This window comes from Balaenoptera borealis (assembly GCF_965194805.1).
Source record: "Balaenoptera borealis genome assembly, chromosome: 15".
NCBI lineage: Eukaryota > Metazoa > Chordata > Mammalia > Artiodactyla > Balaenopteridae > Balaenoptera > Balaenoptera borealis.
This window is the reverse complement of record NC_138871.1, coordinates 56,546,076-56,565,481: the sequence shown is the minus strand read 5'-3', so window position 1 is coordinate 56,565,481 and position 19,406 is coordinate 56,546,076. Positions and strand designations below refer to the sequence as shown.

The window sequence follows — 19,406 nt, the reverse complement described above, 5'->3', positions numbered from 1 at the left end:
AATTAATTTTTATTGGAGTATAGTTGTTTTACAATGTTGTGTTAGTTTCCGCTGTTCAGCAAAGTGATTCAGCTATATGTATACATATTTCCCCTCTTTTTTGGATTTCCTTCCCATTTAGGTGAAAAGCGGGGTGACATTTTTTTGTGGGGAGTGACATTCTTAATCCTCTCGCGGTTTCTCTGAAGCATCGAGTGGAACCCTCACTCCTGCCGAGGCGCCGTCTGGTCCTGACGTCTTGTCTGGGGGACTGAGCCCCAGGAACCAGGGTACGCTGGCTGGGTTAAGGGCCTTTCCATTCTGCCTGCCCTCTCAGCAGCCCCTGGCCAGGCACCAGCTATGACCTCAGTTCAGACTGGCCCCTTGGTTCCCTGAGCGCCGCCCCCCGCCCCCTCCCCAGCCTGCTCCAGATCCAGTCTCTGGCCTCATCCACATTCCCAGATCACTCCTCACGACTTGGTCCCTTCTCTGTCATGGCCCCCACTACCTGCCCCAGAGGCACTCTGGGCTCCAGCCTGCCGGCTCAGGCCCAGCCGCCACCCAGCCCTCTCCACACGTGTGAAAACCACATGCATGGGCTCTCTCCAGCTCTCCAGAGAAAAGTCCAACTACAAGACCCGGAGCTGAAGAAGGGGAACGCGCACAATTGTACAGGCCAGTGCTGGGGGGGTCCGATGGGATGATGGGCCTCCCGGATGCTTTATAAGGCCAAACTCCCCAGCACAGTCAGCACCACATCTGGAATTAAGCTGGAAATTCCAATTGCTCTCTGCTGCTGAAAAAAAATGTGTCAAATTTTCCCAGAGATTTTGTGGAAATGGGAAGCCCTGCAGGGATGGGGGTAGGGGTGGAATGCTCACTCCACGGGACCCCAGAGCTTTGGGGAAATCCAGATGTCACAATGTGTCCACAGTCCTTGGCTGATGGCTCCCCCAGCCTCCCTCAGCTGTGCTCCCTGCCCCGTGAAAATTAAAGACGCCTGGAGCAGGAGGGGTATTTTGCTTCTCCCTAGGACCCACAAGTCCGTCCAGGTATGTGCGTGTGAAACTGTGACTTCTTTGATAGGGATTGAGTTATTTTTTTCCTGGAGAGAAAAATGTTGACATGGCTTTGGTGGATCGTCTACCCAGAAATTCCCGATGCATGAAGGTGTGCTCTTCCCTTCGCTCTAACACACAGGCACGTGCACACACCTCCCACAGACCCGTATCTCACCAACCGTGTTGTCTGGGGCCCTTCAGGGCCTCACCTGCACTTCTAGCCCAACCCCAAGCAGTGTGGGACAGGGATTCCATAGAGCTGGGCCTGTGGGTCCAGAAGAGGCTCGACTGCTTGCTAGTTCTCTATGTCTAGGCTAGTGGATGAGTTTCTTGTTGCCACTGTAACAAATCACCACGAGCCAAGTGACTTAAAACAATGCAAATTTATTCTCTTACAGTTCTGGAAGTCAGAAGTCCAAAATCAGCCTCACTGGTGTTGATGCCACAGTTTGGTCATGTGCTGCCCTACCTCCTAAGGCGGTGCCCAGGGTTCACATTATCCTTTCCATGGCAGAGATGTTAAGAGAAAGATCTGGATCTGAGTTTCAGCTCTGCCTCTTCTGAGCCATGTGACCTTTTTGAGCTCCCATGTCCTCATCAGCAAAATGGAGGTAATCATTGGCCATACCTTTGTTTTGATGACTAAATAAGATAATGTCCTATTTAACTGAAATTTGCAATTCTCTGGCACATAGATATGCCTCTGAACGGTGACTCTAAATATTTTCTCTTAACCGGGACCCCACCATTCCCTCTTCATTCTAGGGGCTCAAACTTCTGGAACCAGGAAAGCAGTCTGATAAAACTGAATCACACCGATTCCAGCCTCAGCCCTCCTCAAAGAGATTCTCATTCATTAGGTCTGGGATGGGTTCCCAAACTCACTACTTTTTTTTTTATAAATTTATTTATTTATTTTTGGCTGTGTTGGGTCTTCGTTGCTGTGCGAGGGCTTTCTCTAGTTGCGGCAAGCGGGGGCCACTCTTCATCGTGGTGCGCGGGCCTCTCACCATCGAGGCCTCTCTTGTTGCGGAGCACAGGCTCCAGACGTGCAGGCTCAGTAGTTGTGGCTCACGGGCCTAGTTGCTCCGCGGCAAGTGGGATCTTCCCAGACCAGGGCTCGAACCCATGTCCCCTGCATTAGCAAGCAGATTCTCAACCACTGTGCCACCAGTGAAGCCCCCCCAAACTCACTAATTTTATTAATCTTTATTTTTTAATAAACATCCTGGGTGATCCTGAAGTTTATCTAGGTTGGGGAGCTACTGGAATAAGTGACGATGGGGTTTTATTTTAATAAAGGCCAACTTGTGCCCTCAAAAATGGGGATTCAGCTGAGAGGTACCTTCCCACGGCCCCTGGAACCACAGCAAGGAGGACCCTCTCACGCCCCACGGGGAGGGTGGCATTCCTCCAGAGCAGCTCTGTGGGAAGGGGTGGGGACCGCGCCAGCTGTGTCCCCTCCTGCAGCTGTTTCAGTGCCATGGCCCCGTGGAAACCACTGTGAAATTCATTCTCCTCATCTTCCAAAGCTGGGCCAGGTGGCGACTGGCTGGAGTGGCTGATCCCACCCGACAGGAGGCTCTGCGGCCCAAGGAAATATACCCACCCACCTCCACTCAGCACAGGGCTCCCCCAAATCCTACGTTCCTGGGCCATCAAGTGCTTTTTGTCCCAAATCAATTCATGCCCTCTCACGGGAAAACTTTACTCAGGAAGCACCCAGCTCTTGCATTTCTGCAGGTTCACTCAGGACTGTTTGGCTCTGGAAATTGGTTGTGGCTAGATTCTACCTCAACCCGGGGACGCCTGAGGCCTGGGACAGAGCTAGCTGCTCTGGGAAAATGCAAAGAAAGCTGCACATTCCCCTCATCCCTGAGAATGGCCGCGGGTGGGAGCTTTTCCTGCAGCCGGGAACTCAGCCTTTTTATTAGCTGCACAGAGGTGCAGAAGCAGGGGTTTGGCAGAGGAGGAGGGAAAGGCCCAGAATGATAGCACTGTCCTCTGCCAAGGACACAGGACTGTTGACGTGGGAGAGATGGGCGCAGCCTCTGGATCAAGTCCACGGTGAAGAGGAAATGGGTTTCACTGAAAAACAAAGTTGAAAAACAGTTTACTGAAGGGAAGAGAAAGAGGAAAGGGAGCGGGGGGGGGGAAACCACCTCAAACTGTCTGATCATCAAAATCACCTAGTTGGTTTAAAAATACAGCTTCCAAAACCCGTTCCAAGTCAATAAAATATTATTCTTGGTAGCTCTGGGTTTCTTTTCCTTGTGGTTTAAAAATGTAGATCCCTTGTCACTTGTATCGCACTAAAGCTGGGGAAAAAAATTAAGCTACATATAAAATCAGTTGGAGAATGAAAACCAGTTGCACAACGAGAAAAATTTTTCAGAAGGTATTGAGTGGACGTGGAAGTTGAGGAACGTGAATTAAATCATCACCTTTCTAAGCTGGACATCAATATCTGAACTTGGAAAATTAATAGTATAATCAGCTTTTTTTTTTTTTTTTTTTTTTTTTTTATTATTAAGGAGAACCTGCCGTTGGAAATAAAATGAGAATCAATCTTTTCAAAATGCAGATTTCAGCTCATGGAGCTCGGAAGACCCCTGGGTGGGTGGGTATCCTGAGTGAGGGGAAGCAGTTGATTCCTCATGGGTTATGTTTCTAATTTTCCCATTAGGCTTCGGGAAGGAGGGAGAGAAGGAGACACAACAGGATGGGAAAAAAAAAAAAATCCTAAGAGCCACTTCTCTCCAACCAGGCTGGGTCTTCTTCTGGATGACTCTGTCCCATCCCTCCTTCCCTTCTCACTCGTTTTCCAGTGAATTGTCTCCACTCACCTTCTCCATTTCCCTCTTCACCCCTGCCACCTGAATAATGGAAGGCTGAATAATGCCTCCTGCTGCAAAATGTCCATGTCCCAATCCCTGGAATCTGTCCCTGTCACCTTATGTAGGACTTTGCCTGTGTGATTAAATGAAGGACCTTGAGATGGGGAGATTATCTTGGGTTATTTGGGTTGGTCTAATGTAATCGCAAGGATCCTTTAAGAGGGAGGCAGGAGATCAAAGAGCAGAAGACGATGGGGATGACAGAAGCAGAGATTAGAGTGATGCCCTTTGAAGATGGAGGAAGGGGCCACAAGCCAAGGAATAGAGGCGGCCACGAGAGGCTGAAGAGGCGAGGAGATGGGTTCTCCCCTGGAGCCTACGTAAGGAGCCAGCCCTCTGGCACCTTGACTTTAGCCCAGTGAGACTGATTTTGGATTTTGGACCGCTAGAACTGGAAGAGAATAAAGTTGTACTATTTAAGTCACTCAGTTTGTGGTGATTTGTTACACAGCAATAAGAAAGTCGTACACCTCCTGACCTCTGCCCTGTCCACCCCTCCACTGAGCCCTCACCGAGGTCTCCAGGGACCAAACTCCCTGGAGTTCCTTGGAGTTCCTTGGGCCCTTCTCAGCACTTCTCTCTCTTGCTCTTGGCAATGTTTGACATTTTCCACATTGCTCTTTCTTAAATCTTGTGTCAGCCCACTGCCCTGGTGGTCCTCCTGCCTCTTGGGTCCTCTTCCTCAGGCCCGTCCTAGTGCTCTCCTTCCCCACTTCCAACATGGCCATGTACCCCAGGGTTCTCTTCTCAATCCACTTGTCTTCTTACTGTCTACTTTCTAGGGGTGCCACATCCCAGTGATGACCCTAAATCAAGGTCCTGTTCTCCACACCCTAATAGCCAATGGCTGAATGGCCCTCCTGTTTCCTCCTCAGTAAACAAGTATCTGAAGTGCATTTTCCACCTTCCCCACCTGTTTGAAATCTGGTTCACCTGTTCATTCCTCAAGGTCCAGCTCAAACGTCACTTTCTCCAGGAAGTCTTCCCTGTCATGCCATATGCTTGTTTTTTTAAAAAAATTTTTTTTTCATTTATAAACTTTATAATTGGGACTTCCCTGGCGGTGCAGTGGTTAGGACGCTGCAGTTCCACTGCAGGGGGCTCGGGTTCGATCCCTGTTCGGGGAACTAAGATCCTACACGCCATGCAGTGCGGCCCCCCCGCACCAAAAAAAAACCCACTTTATTTTTTAGAGCAGTTTTAGGGTCACAGAAAAATTGAACAGAAAATACAGAAAGTTCCCGAGGAGCACTTATTTTTCATAGGCTATTGTGTGACCAGCTTTTATTGACATTAACTTATTTGTTTCACTTAACAAATCTATGTGGTAGAGATGCGTTTTCCCTTTCTTTCTTTCTTTCTTTCTTTCTTTCTTTCTTCCTTCCTTCCTTCCTTTCTTCCTTCCTTTCTTTTTCTTTCTTTTTCTTTCTTCCTTCCTTCCTTCCTTTCTTTCTTTCTTCCTTTCTTTCTTTCTTTCTTTTTCTCTTTCTTTCTTTCTCTCTCTCTCTCTCTCCCCCTCCCTCCCTCCCTTCCTTTCTCTCCCTCTCTTTCTTTCCTTCTTTCTTTCATCCAGGTTTTTTGAGGTATAATTGACAAGTAAAAATTTCATATATTTAAGGTGTACGACATGACGTTTTGATATACATACACACTGTGAAATGATTACCACAACCAAGCTAATTACCAATCTATTACTTCACATATTACCTTTTCTTCCTTTGTGGAAACAATTAAGAGCTATGCTTTAGCAAATTTCAAGTATATAATATATTAACTATAGTCTAGTGCAATACATTAGATCTCCAGAATTTATTCATACTGCGTATCTGAAACTTTGAACCCTTTGATCAACATCTCCCCATTTCTACCACCTCCCAGCCCCTGGTAACCACCCTTCTACTCTCTGGTTCTGTGAGCTGTACTTTTTAAGCTTCCACATGTAAGTGAGATCATGCAGTATTTGTCTTTCTGGGTCTGGCTGATTTCACTTAGCATAATGTCCTCCAGGTTCATCCATGTTGTCCCAAATGACAGGATTTCCTTGCCATATACTTGTTGACTGTGTCCATCTGTTGTCTCCCAGGGACTGTGAGACCCTTAGAAGCAGAGTTATGGCCTGATCAACCGTGGACACTCAGCACCCAGCACAGCGGGATGGCTGGAGCTCTAGAACATTCTCCCTCCCCACAGCCTTGGTATCAACACCTGACCAGGAGGTAGAACCCTACCCCAGCCCCTCTGCCATTCTCTTGTCTTCTGCCCCAGAGCAGGCTGCCACAGCAAGGTCCCCTTAACCTCAAAGTTTCATGACAACCGACGTCAAGTGTCCTGTATGGTACCTGAGGCCCAGAGGAAGCTCACAAATAGTACCCTCCCTCCTCTGATGGGGATGCTGCTAGCTCTGTGATGTCATTCCCTATATTCTCCACTTGTCACTCCATTCCAGCCATACTGGCTTCCTGACTTCTACTCAAGCATGCCAGTCTTGCTCCTGCCTCAGGACCTTTGCACTTGCTATTCCCTTTGCCTCAGTGGTCTTCCTCCAGATACCCACAGGACTTGCTCCTTCCCTTCCTTCAGGCCTTTGCTCAAATATCAACCTAGAGAGGCCTTCCTGGATTACCCTATCTGTAAGTTACCCACCTCTCCATATCACTTCCCATCCACTTTACCCTGCTTTGTTTTCTTCACAGCTCTGAACACCATTGGCCATGTTTTGGGGTTTATTACCTGGTTCCCTCACTAGAATGTTGTTTCTTGAGGGCAGGAGCCCTGCTTCTTTGGGTCACCCCTCTTTCCTCAGTGATTGGCCCATAGAAGGCGCCGAGTAACTATTTGTGGAAAATGACAGGCGTGAGTCCATGCTCCTCACAGGACCTCTACCTCAGGTTGTACCGGTTCACTTTCCTATGGGACGCACCCCTCTGTGCTTTGGCAACGCTGGGTGGTGGAGAGAGAACTAGAGTCGTGTCTTGGAGTCCCAGGTCCTGTCCCATCTTTCACACCTTGCCAGCCTCAGGCAGGCCTCTTTACCCCTCTGAGCCTTGGATGCCCCGTGTGAAGAAGAAGAGCGTGGTCCCTGCCCTGTATCCTCCCCGGAAGGCCACAAGGATGGGCTGGAAGGAAACCTCCATAGAGGAGCTTCCGAGAGGGCTTGGTGCCCCACACCAGGGGCTGGGAGCCCCAGCGGGACCTGAACAAGTTGTGCACTGACCACCAAGCCCAGCACAGCAACTGCCCCTCCCGCCCTCCCTCTGCTCGGCTGGCCACAGCTCCCCCTGGACTCTGGGGCATTTCTGAGAAGTTGAGGGGGGGCAGCTGTGTGGTGGCAGGAAGGGCCACGCCCAGCCCGGGAGCACTGGGGGCTGCTGGCTTCAGCCTCCAGCCAGGCTCCAAAAGGCAGTCACATAGGGTGGGTGGAGGGGGTGCACCCGAACCCCTGGAACTTTCTATGGGTCTCAGAATGTGCAGCAAATATGGTAAAGCACTGCTCTGGGGTTCCCTGTTACTTTTGTTCTCATTCATACAATTTGATGAGTATGCATTGATGGGAGACACCAAAAACTTTGCAGGCGTTCACATCCTTTGATGTGGTAATTCTATTTCTAGGAATTTATCCTAAAGAAATAACCAGAGATGTATGCAAAGGTGTGTGTATCAGGATGTTTGCTAAATTATTATTTATGATCACAACCAATTTGGGAATCACTTAAATGTCTGATAATAGGAGATTGGTTTAATAATTAGTGTACTATACAATGGGATACTACAAAGCCATTTAAAATTACATTTTTAAAGACTATTTTAATGACCCATGAAAATTCTTATGATGTAATTTATATGGGAAAAAATCAGAATTTTATTATGTGTGTGTGAATAATTTTATATCCATTTATAAAATCATGATTTTGTGTGCGTGTGTTTGTACGTAAACACACACCTACACACATTATCTCGATTTTATTTAAAAGTGTATGTGTGTGTAAATATGCCAATAATGCTTATCTCCATTTAGTGTAATGATTATAGGGTATTTTTATTTTACTCTTTACACCTTTCTAAATTTTAAAATATTTTTTACGATGAACCTATGTTCATATCACAATTTTTAAATGCTATTGGTTTTTTTGTTTGTTTGTTTGTTTTTGGCTGTGTTGGGTCTTCGTTGCTGCACATGGGCTTTTCTCTAATTGTGGCGAGCGGGAGCTACCCTTCATTGCGGTGCGCGGGCTTCTCATTGCAGTGGCTGCTCCTGTTGCGGAGCGCGGGCTTTAGGCGTGCAGGCTTCAGTAGTTGTGGCACATGGGCTCAGTAGTTGTGGCTCGCGGGCTCAGTAGTTGTGGCTCGCAAGCTCAGTAGTTGAAGCGCACGGGCTTAGTTGCTCTGCAGCATGTGGGATCTTCCCAGACCAGGGATCAAACCCGTGTCCCCTGCATTGGCAGGTGGATTCTTAACCACTGCGCCACCAGGGAAGTCCCTATTAGTTTTTTTGGCCACATTTTTTTTTTATTGAAGTATAGTTGATTTACAATGCTGTGCCAATCTCTGCTGTACAACAAAGTGACTCAGTTATACACATATACACATTCTTTGCCTTTATGGTTTATCACAGGATATTGAACATAGTCCCCTGTGCTATACAGTAGGACCTTGTTGTTTGTCCATTCTAAATGTAATAGTTTGCATCTACTAACCCCAAGCTCCCAGTCCATCTCGCTCCCTCCCGCCTCCCCCTTGGCAACCACAAGTCTGATCTCTATGCCTGTGAGTTTATTTCTGTTTTGTAGATATGTTCATTTGTGCCATATTTTGGATTCCACATATAAGTGATATCATATGGTATTTGTCTTTCTCTTTCTGACTTACTTCATTTAGTTTGATAATCTCTAGTTGCATCCATGTTGCTGCAAATGGCATTATTTCGTTCTTTTTTATGGCTGAGTAATATTCCATTGTATATATGTACCACATCTTCTTTATCCATTCCTCTGTCGATGGACATTTAGGTTGTTTCCATGTCTTTGCTATTGTGAATAGTGCTGCTATGAACATAGGGGTGCATGTATCTTCTTAAATTATAGTTTCGTCCGAGTACATGCCCAGGAGTTGTATTGCTGGTTCATATGGTAATTCTATTTTTAGTTTTCTGAGGAACCTCCATACTGTTTTCCATAGTGGCTGCACCAACTTACATTCCCACTAACAGTGTAGGTGGGTCCCCTTTTCTCCACACCCTCTCCAGCTAAATACTATTAGTTTTTTTGATGGAGAAAAATAATTCACTGATTACCTATCACGGCTTCACTGGGGCAGAATGTGGATGGAGTGGTGTTAACAAAGGCTTGGGGATATCAAGCATGCATTTACCCTTTGGGTCTGGAAGTTTCTCGAGTCCCAAGAGTCTTTTGATGCTTGTAAGGTGTATGTCCTCTGCAATGAGTACTGTGGTTTAGTGGTGCCCTGGGATATTTTTATCAGGAGGCTGGACTGAAGTCTAGTGCCCTCTCCCAATATATCATGATGGGTCCCTCCTGAGAAGGGAGGTCATTCTCAAGAGCCAGTACCTGAGGAAGAATGGGTTTTTCAAAGTGGAAAGTGAACCTGGGAAGAAGATGCTAAAGATTAAGATGAGACAGAGGACTGGGTGTGCAGCCTGTCCCCTCATGGATCTTCACAGAGGATGGGCAGGACCTGGGTGCCTCTGGAGGGAGCCTGAACCCTCACTGAAGGAAGCCTGATTAGTTTTATAGTTCTTCTGGGTGCTGTGTTTCTGTTCCTATTGTCTCCCTGTAGGGCTTATTAACTCTACCTAGTATAATCATCACAGGTTTCTTAGCTGTGTTCTGCTTAAAGAAGCCAAAGACTGGGTTTCTAGCTATGCTTGGTTCCGAGAATGGAAAGGACAGTGGCATCCTGAGGGGCAAGCAGGGAGAGGCAGTGGGAATGAAGAAAGTGACCCAAAAGGGAGAGTGAGCAGAGGGAGATAGAGTTAGGGCTATTTGATCCAGCTGGCCCTCCTGCCTGGAAATTCTCCTTCCTGAGCCAAACCTTAGAAGTTCTGGTTTGTAAAATAATAACACTGATAATAATTTTTAAATCATTTTTGTACTCTGTGTATAAATAAATGCATGGCAATTCTAGAAAAAGATGCAAATTCAGATAATCAAAATCAAAACAAGGGAAAAAGAAGAAATCTAAAATTACTCCTTATCTTACAACCTGTCAATGTTTTAGTGTATATCCTTCCAACATTCTTAATGAATTGACAAGTTTTATAAATCAGATTATTTTCTATATTTATCAGCTTTTTATTTTCCTGCTTACTATGCTTTAGGCTTATTTCTATGTTCTTCTACAGCATCATCTTTTAAAGGCTGCATTGTGTTTTATGTTCTGGATGGTTCATAATTTATTAAACAATCCCCTCTTATTGGATATTTAGGTTGTTCTCAATTTTTCAGGCTTACAAATAACAGTAAAGAGCAACCCTATAGCTAAGTCTTTACACATATGTGTACCCCCCAGAACAAATCTCAGGAATAAACTCCCTCAATTAAAGGGTGCTACGTTTTGTCTCCGTCCCTGAGCAGGCCCCAGGGAGGGCTGGGCGTTTCTGAGGTCTTGGCACCGAGCCTTGCGCCAAGCTCCAGGGCCCACCCAGCCCCCAAGTCTGCATGATCCATGTGGTCCAAACCATCCTCCTCCCTTCTCCCAAACTCACCCCCAGGCTGTGGGCTCACCTGAGAGAATGAAGTACACCTCCCAGCCAGACATGGGGCCGTTTGTCTTATGCTCTGGGATCCTGATGAGGTAAAATCTGGGCAGAGCACATTTCTTTACTTAATGTGTTTCTGGGTGGGCAAGCCCCCGCCCTTGGAGATCGCCTTTCTCCAGATCGGGGTTAAGAGTTTACGGGGAGGAGGGGCAGGTCATGGCAGCCAGCTCACCCCATGAAGGCCAAAGGGGGTCCCACTTCCCCCTGTCCCAGGCCGACCCTAGCCCCAGTTCCAGCCTCCCAAGTCCTCCCTCCCAACCTGGGGCACAGGAAACATCAAGAGCCACTCATATAGCTGAGCTGGCAGCAAGGATTCTGCTCTTCAGAGACGGAGCTGGGTTCCGAGCGATGTGCCTCAGTCTCTCATGCCGTGAGGAGCAGAGTCTCCCTGACCCCTATTCCGGGCGCTGGATGCTTCTGCGAGGCCTCTCTGGCACTGGCTTCTGGAGCCCTGCTCAGGTTTCTGGCTTGTCTGAGCCCGTACGGCGATCCCCTCTCTGGGGCTTTATCCTTGTTTTAGGCTCAAACTCTGCCAGTTCCCCCTTGAGACCTCTCAAAGATCCAGGGTTCTCTTGTGCTCAGACAACCAGGACACCCCTCCTAATGCCACCTGCCACCTGTCCTGAAGGTCACAGCTTTGACTCTCTGAGTTTGGTGTCTCTCCATGTAGTATGGGGAGCGTGCGGCTCCCGACCCCCATCAGATCACCCGGGGAACTCTGTAAATACGCAGGGTTCAAGGCGTCTCCCCCAGAGACACAGACCTTGCAGGTCTGGAGAGGTGCCCTGGAACCCGTATCTTCACCAAGTGTGGTCCTCCTGGCTCTTTGCACAGAACTGGCTTCCTGTCCCTCATCTCGGCAGATATGGGGGGACAGGGAATTTGGCCCCCAGGTCAAGCAGGCCCAAGGCAGGGGAAGCAATGACAAACAGATGGGCTACAAGTCTGCTTCCTCAGGTAACCTAATTCAGGAGCTTTGGCAGCCAAAAGGGCTTCTGCTGGCCGGGGGACTTGGCCACGGGCAACCGGAGAGCCGCACAAAGCCATCCTCACAGGCTCTCTGGCCGTGAGTCCCCAGGCGCTTGCTTGCCCTGGACGCACAGGCACGCCTCTGTCAGCCGGGCCTGCAGGGGTTTGTGGCCGGGAGAACCAAAGCAGCCATCCTCAGCTCCTGTGGACACCTCCTCCAGAAGGCTCTGGAAACAGCACACCGGGTTTGAGGAGAAAGGGCCTCTGTGAGCCAGAGGTGAGTCTCTGCAGACAGAGGCCCGCACACCTCCCTTCCTGTTCTAATACCACCCCCTGCCTGGGCACCGGGTCTCCTGTGTCAGCCCGGGGGACTCAGGGAGGCCAAGCCCCTTCAGGCTGCTGCCCCTCCCCCGCCCCGAGGCAGGAAGGTGAACCTCCTTCTTTCTCTACCAGGGCCCCTTGGGACCCCCTAGGGCTGCGGTGGGTGGTGTGATGAGCCAGAGGTCCCTGCGGGCAGTGGGGACCCCACAGATGGCCTGCTTGGTTCCAGCCATTCCTGATTTCTGGATTTCTGACAATTAAAGAAATTGATTAAACGTTCAACAAAACTCATTCTCTATTTGAGTTCATGGCAACTCCATGCCTTCAGTTGCTCGGGCCAAAACCTTGGAATTGTCCTTGAATCTTTTCTCTTAGACTCCATGTTCAGTCCATCAAGAATCCTGTCAGCTGGATTCCAACATATTCCAGACCCCAGCCACCTCTCACCATTTCTGTTCTGGCATTTCTTGCCCAGATAATTTCAACACCCTTCTACGTGGTACCCCTGCTCCACAGAGCAGCCAGGGAACAAAGCTGGGTGGTGATGGGGGCTCTGCCACTGACCCCCATGTGTGTTCAGGACCCTCCTGTCCAGATTTGATTGCATCTTGGCTGGTCTTACCAAGAAAAACTGTTCATTAGTCATGGACAAATGAGATTCCTTTTATATCTTTACAAAATATCACAATGCCCCAAATTTTTCTTCAGATCTTACGTCCTAATTCAGGGTTTATGAAATCTACCATCCTCATCGGGACTTCTCTCTGGCTTGAGGACTTTGAGCCATGAGCCAAAGCAAGAAACTCAGCAATCCAGGGGCCTCTCCAAGATGCTGAGACCAGGGCCGTGGAGCCCCAAGACTGCAGGGCTTGGAATCTGCCGTGGGATGATTCCGCAACAGATGTGATGATGCAACAGCTGTGCATGAATGACATGGGAAAGCTGGGCCCCTTCGCCCTAAGGGACGCTTCCACCACACTGTCAGCGGGAGGGAGCGCCTCCTAGGAGCTTAAATCAGGACTCATCTTTCTGTGGGACCCAAGCCTCCATGTTGGGTGACGTGGGCGGAAACGGGTTTTTCCTGGGACTCTGGGGGGTGTGGCTGTGTTACCTGCACGTGATGACACACCTTGCCCTGCGTACCCTGCGGCTCCTCCAATCTGGAGGTGACAGTGACCAGGCTCAGCCTCTCCCCGCTGGCCTTCCTACCCCCAGCCCCACCTCTCTTCAAGGCCGAGCCCTGCAGCGGGCCTCAGAGGGCAGCTCTCCCAGGCTTGCTTTTGCTCAGCCTTGTTTTCCAAGCCACCGCCATCGGACTGGACTCCCTGGCTGTAGCTGAGTAGCCCCATATCAGGGGGCTCGGAGGAGCCTGGCCATCCTGCCCAAGTGAGGACTTGAGGCTCAGAGAGGAGGAGGCCCCCGAGCCCGCGTGGCCCAGCAGGTCCACGGTAGAAGGGGGATCAGAAGCCAGAACCGCTTTTCAGCACAAGCCAGGCCTGCTGGGAAAGGGGTCGGGCAAGGAAGGAAGGAAGAATGGGCAGCTCTCAGGCTGTGGTGCTGGAAGCAGCAGCTCTCCTCACCTCCAACTTAGCCCTGAGGCCTGCTCAGGTCCCCTCCCTGCCAGCCGTGCCCCCTCTGTCTTCGTGAGCCCCCAGGGCCTGCCAGAGGCTTCCTGTTTCTGCTGCCTCGCGTCCATCCCCCTGCAGTTCCCTCCCTCTCTTGGCCGTGGCCTCTCTAGTCTCCAGGCAGGAGAGCGAGCGCTGGAGAGGAGGGGAGGGTCTGTGCTGGACTCGGCCAGCCTCACTTCCAGCCAGTCAGGCTGCTCTCCCCTTGACAGACTTCCTAGAAGGCATCCCCCCTGACCCTCCCCACCTCCACCCCGGCCCTGACTCAGCCCATAAATTACCTGGGGATGGTCGCTGACTCAGCCAGGAAGCCCGGAGCGCCCTCCTCCCCATCCCCAGGCCTCAACCCCACAGCTGGCTCTCATTCCAGAATGCTTGGTCTCCTCCCCTCAGGAAATTCCTGGAAAATATCAGGCTTCTTCGAGGGGAGATCTCCTGACCACAGCCGCAGCAGGGACGGGAGCCACTGCAGCCTCATCCATCATCCTGTGGCCCCGGCCCTCCTCCCCCAGCTCCCCCAGCTTGTGTGTTTGTGTGGGGCTGAGCGTGGAGGTGTCGGTCTCCGTAAAGTGACAGGCACCTGGCCGTGGAGGGACCGCAGAGTGGGGAGGAGAGGCCAGCGTGGGGTGGGGCACTCAGGGCAGGCTGCTGGGAGGTGGGACCAGTCCTGGGCCAGGAAGGATGGTGAAACTGAGAAGTGGAGAGATGGGAAGGGAGCTCCAGGCCCAGGGAATGGCCCGAGCAAAGGCACGGAGGTGGGAAGCAGCCCAGTCTGTACGTGGGATGGGGAGGGGGCTGGAGAGCAAGCAGGCTGAAGGCGTGGCTGGGCAGGGGAGCCTGGGCTGATGAGGCCGGAGGGCCAGGGCCAGGGCCAGGCTGAGGGATTCGCAGTGGCTCTCCAAAGCCAAGGCCTGAGAGTCTCCGGGGCTCCGGAGAGTAGGAAAGGGGATGGGGTAGCCCAGCAATGGGTGAAGAGATGAGTCTGGGAAGAGGTGGATCTTGACCAGCAAGCCCCAAGGAACACTGGTTTCTGCAACATCCGGGGGCCTCCTTGGGCTCCCAGTGCTTGCTCAGACCTGGGGGGTGGGGCAGGGCCTCTGCATCGTCACACATCCAGTCAGATGGCAGAGGCAGGGCTCCTGCCCTCAAGGAACCCAGACGGAGGGACATGGCTGTGGCATCACAGAGCTGTCAGTCTAAGGGAGGGACAGACATCCCAGGCCCTTGCTCACTCCTCTGGACCCAAGTACACCCTTGAATCCCTTCCTTGGAAATCCCATTAGTTTGTGAGGAAAAGCCAAGTCCAGTCTGTAGGTAAAACACCTCCTAGGGACCTCCCAGGTGGCACAGTGGTTAAGAAGCCGCCTGCCAACGCAGGGGACACGGGTTCGTTGCCTGGTCCGGGAAGATCCCACACGCCGCGGAGCAACTAAGCCCGTGCGCCACAACTACTGAGCCTGCGCTCTAGAGCCTGCGAGCCAGAACTACTGAAGCCTGTGCTCCACAACTACTGAAGCCTGCGCGCCTAGAGCCCGTGCTCTGCAACAAGAGAAGCCACTGCAATGAGAAGCCCATGCACCATAACGAAGAGTAGCCAATGCAGCCAAAAATAAATAAATAAGTTTATAAACAAACAAACAAAAAAAAAAAACACGTGTTTTTTTTTTTGGCTACTTCCCCTCAGACAATAACAACTTTTTTTTTTTTTTTTTTTGGCTGCGTTGGGTCTTCATTGCTGCGTACGGGCTTTCTCTAGTTATGGAGAGCGGGGGCTACTCTTCGTTGTGGCACACGGGCTTCTCATTGCGGTGGCCTCTCTTGTTGCAAAGCATGGGCTCTAGGCGCGTGGGCTTCAGTAGTTGTGGCTCACGGGCTCTAGAGCGCAGGCTCAGTAGCTGTGGCGCACAGGCTTAGTTGCTCCGCGGCATGTGGAATCTTCCTGGACCAGGACTCGAAAACGTGTCTGCTGCATTGGCAGGCGGATTCTTAACCCCTGCGCCACCAGGGAAGCCCCAATAACAACTTTTTAAAGTACAGAAATTCCTGCCCAGCTTCCCCCCACAGGAAGGATGGCTGGCTGATGTGGGTGTAGCCATAGTAACAGAGTCACCGAGGAGAGAAACAAAGTAAGCTAGGGGACCCAAGGGGTGCATCAATGGGGAAGATTTTCTGAGCCCCCCAGACCCCGGGGATGGGACGCTAAGCCAGGGAGCTGTGGGAAGGGGGGCTGCTGAATTTCTAGTATTTATTTACCTTTCCTGGGAATACAAGTCCTAGGGCATGGTGGGGAGTCAGGAAGATGTGGGGTTAAAGACAAAGAGAAAGACGGGACAGAGCCAGCCAGGGGAACCAGAAAAAAAAGAGGAAAAGACAGGGAGAGGCAGAGTGACCCAGAGAGGAAATTCCTTGAAAGCAAGGACTGGTTCTCACTCAGTTCGTGTATCCTTAGCCATGAAGCCGGGGAAGCTGTTTAATAGACTGTGCCCCCGCAAAGCCCCACCAGCCCCGGCAGACATTCTTCATCCAGCCTGGACTAAATGCTTCTGCCGTGCGCATGTCTGTCAAAGCCCTAAAACATTATATTAACGTGCTCGAGTTGCCTGTCGGACCACCCCACTCTACTCCGGACCCCCAGCCTTGTTCACTGTTGCATCTCAGCACCTGGGGTAGGAGCAACCACTCCCCTCAGTGTCTGTTCAACGTATGAAGGAAAGAGGGAAAGACTGTGGGTAGGAGGCCCTGCAGACCCACCATGGGGTGTGGCCTCTTGGGAGAGGCTCCAGGACACCTGCCTCTCTTTTCCGGCCTTGCTGCGAGGGCCTGTCCTGTTCTCGGAGCCTGAGTTGGGGAAGGGCAGCCAGGGAGGGGTTGGGCTCAGCTGGCCCTCCCCTGCCTCTGCAGAGGCACCGACAGGCTGCAGAGGGTTACCTCTGTGGGCCCCAGCCCCCGAGAGGCGCTGGGTTCTGCTGGCGGGGTTGGCCTGGTCAAGGCAGGAAGGGGGGGGCATCCTGCCTCATTGTCACTGGCCCAGCCGCATTTCCAGAAATTCTTTCCTCCAGTTAGAAGAGGAAAGAGACGCCGGGATAGCCTCTTGGGCTGCCGGGAAAGGGATGGGCAAGTGGGAACCAGGGTTCCCAGAGCTCTCACGGGCCAGGCTGGAGCACTGGGGCCTCTTGCCTGGGCCAAAGGGCCATTTCAGCCCTGAGACAGAGGCTGGGTCCCAGCCAGAGGTGTCAGAAGAACTGACCAATGGAACCTCAGCTCTCCATGGGCATGCCTGCTGGGCTGTGTTTGTGGCTGCAGAACAGAGGCAGGAAAAAAGAAAGCCTGGAAATCACTGGGCTTCCCACAGGCCTTTTTAGATTCTGGGGTTGGGGGAGATCAAAGCTTATATTCAATCCAGAGTAGTTATTGCCTCCCCTCCCATTTCAGTGTCTAGCCCTATACTAGATCTTGATGGGTAGACAAAGGAAAAATTATTATTATTGTTGTTCTTGTTATTATTCTCCAGCATAGCATTTCCCTAGTGTGTTCTGCTTATAGGAGTAATCCTTAGTAAAGCAGGTAGGTTTATAGAACTCGGCACATCAGCTACCCTCTCAAAGACTCCTACTGCACAATGTGAATACTGAAGTCTCAAAAAAATCCTGAAGAGATCCAATTAACTTTGGTTAATTCAGTGTTTCTCCAGCTTATTTGACCATGGAACACTTTTTTTCATGAAACACCATGAAGCAGAGTTCCCAGAAGCACATTCTGGGGAAAGCTTCATTAAAGCTTCTGATGGGGATGGTTTTCGAACTTTGTTCCAGCCAAGGTGCCCCAAGGGTGATCTAAGGCAAAAGGGGGAAATGAGCCAGCAGGACTCTGGGTCTCAATCCAAACCCAATTCAACCAGCAGGTCCTGTATTCTGCTTGAATTGGTTTTCCAATAATACACTTTTATTTGATGAATGGGCTCTGCTGCTAAAACTAAGTTCGAAACCTACTGTTTTACGGTTCTTCATGAATATAAGAAGAAAGAGAAAGAAATAGGCAAAATTGGTCCGGGGGAGAGGGGAGGGAATCTAGAAATAAAAATAGTCAGTAAAATTTAAAAAGCAATGGATTAAACAGAACTGGAACAGGGTGTCTAGTGTATAATCTCAGAGTGCCCTGACCAGGTATTTCTAATTCCATTTTAGGAGTGGAGAAAATGGGACATGAGGCATTGAGCTACCTGCCCAGGACTCTAGCCAGATCTCTGACCAGGTATCTTGTCATCCTTCCCCAGTACCAGGGGCTGGGAGAAGGGCTCCTATCCTCAGGAAGCTCCCAGTTTCACGAAGGAGGCAAAATTTGCTCACCAAAGAATGGCGAATGGAAGCAGTCTAAAGTCCAGGGCACAAGCCAAGGTCCTGTGGTTAGCGCTGAGGTGATCAGAAGAGAAAGATTTTAAGAGCAAGGGGATCCAGAAGCCTTTTCTTTGAGGTCTGGAACTGCACCATGATGGCCCAGAACCTGGCATGATTCTGCTACGTGAAAACTTATGTGTCTTCAATTCTAGAGATTTCTTAGCCATTGTCTCTCTGAAGATTGCCTCTCGTTCCTTCCAACCTCTCTTTCTGAAATTCTGCGTGACATAGGTTGGACCATCTCATTCTATTCTTCACACGTCTCACTCTTCCCTATTTTCCACTTATTTACTTCTTTGTGCTGTATTTTGGGTGAATTCTGAGATCTCCTTTTCTAGCTCTGTTTCTCCCACCGAGTTTGAAATTTCAATGATTATTCTTTTTATTTTAGAAGTTCTACAGTCTGGCTTTTGAAACTCAAAATCCAAGAATTCTAGCCTATTCTCTGAGCCAACAAATGCTGGAGCGGTCAAGCTCCCGCTTCCCACCTAGCATCCTGGGACTGACGCTTCCAGCCCCCAGCTGCCTCCCTAGGTCCCCTCCAGTTATCCCAGGGGCCACGCGAGCACTCACATTCTCTATGCGTACCTCAAAACAAACTAACTACAGGAAGTGGGCGAAGCTAGGGAGTGCAAGAAAATATTGGGGGAAAAGACTGGCTAATATTTTTTAAAATATTATCTCACCATGTATTCCATTCTATGTGGTAGATACTACTATTGCCACAATTACAATGATCATTATTAGTCTACCCCCTTTCCACCTAACCTTGGGAATGTTTCCCTATTCCTCGCTAAACCTTGGTTTCCTCACCTGAGGCTGCGCTAATCAGCTGCATTTGACACTTGATTCCTTTCTTCATCGGTCCCTGAAGCTCCCATTCCCCATAATCTTTCTCCCTCTCCTTTTCCTGGTCCAGTGAAGGGTCTAGGCTGGCAGAGGCCTGGGTCCTGATAACAGTGGAACAATGACAGCAGAAGCCCCTGAGCGAGGGCGTGGGAACCAGCCGAGGTTATGGGGAGAGGGACAGGAAAAGGGGAGGGGAAACCCAACAGCTGGACAGGCAGACACGTCCGCCCCAGCCTTGCCCTGGAAGCTCTGCTTGGCGGTGGGTGGAAACCAGCCTGTTTCTCTTGGATGGTCCCTCCTGGGCTACTCATTCATTCAACGGCTATTTACTGGACACCTACTAAGTGGCAGGCCCCGTGCCAGGAACAATTTTGCCCCTCGGGACTGTCCCTTCGACTTGGCAAAAATATTCACGACTGTGGCTTCTGGGCTCACACCACAGTCCTGAGTAGCAGGAAGGGCTCCGATGGACAACGCTTTTTGACAAGTCAGAGGCCCAAGAAGGTGCCATGAGTTCTGCAAGTGTGCACAGCAGA

At 50.3% G+C, this 19,406-nt stretch overlaps 1 long non-coding RNA gene across 9 annotated transcripts in view; it reads left to right on the top strand.

Moving 5' to 3' along the window:
• LOC309612482 overlaps positions 1–13,104 on the top strand; it is a 197,298-nt gene extending 184,194 nt beyond the window's left edge. The window contains exons 5-9 of one of the 9 annotated variants that reach the window (XR_014235157.1): positions 122–654; positions 914–1,031; positions 1,439–1,651; positions 6,021–6,153; positions 6,631–13,104. This is a non-coding gene — a long non-coding RNA (uncharacterized lncRNA). Of the gene's footprint in view, positions 1–121; positions 1,032–1,438; positions 1,652–1,805; positions 2,043–6,020; positions 6,154–6,630 lie in introns of those variants that run through there. The other 8 variants (XR_014235163.1, XR_014235164.1, XR_014235158.1 and 5 more) reach the window with 8 other exon arrangements.
• The last annotated feature ends 6,302 nt before the right edge of the window (positions 13,105–19,406 follow it).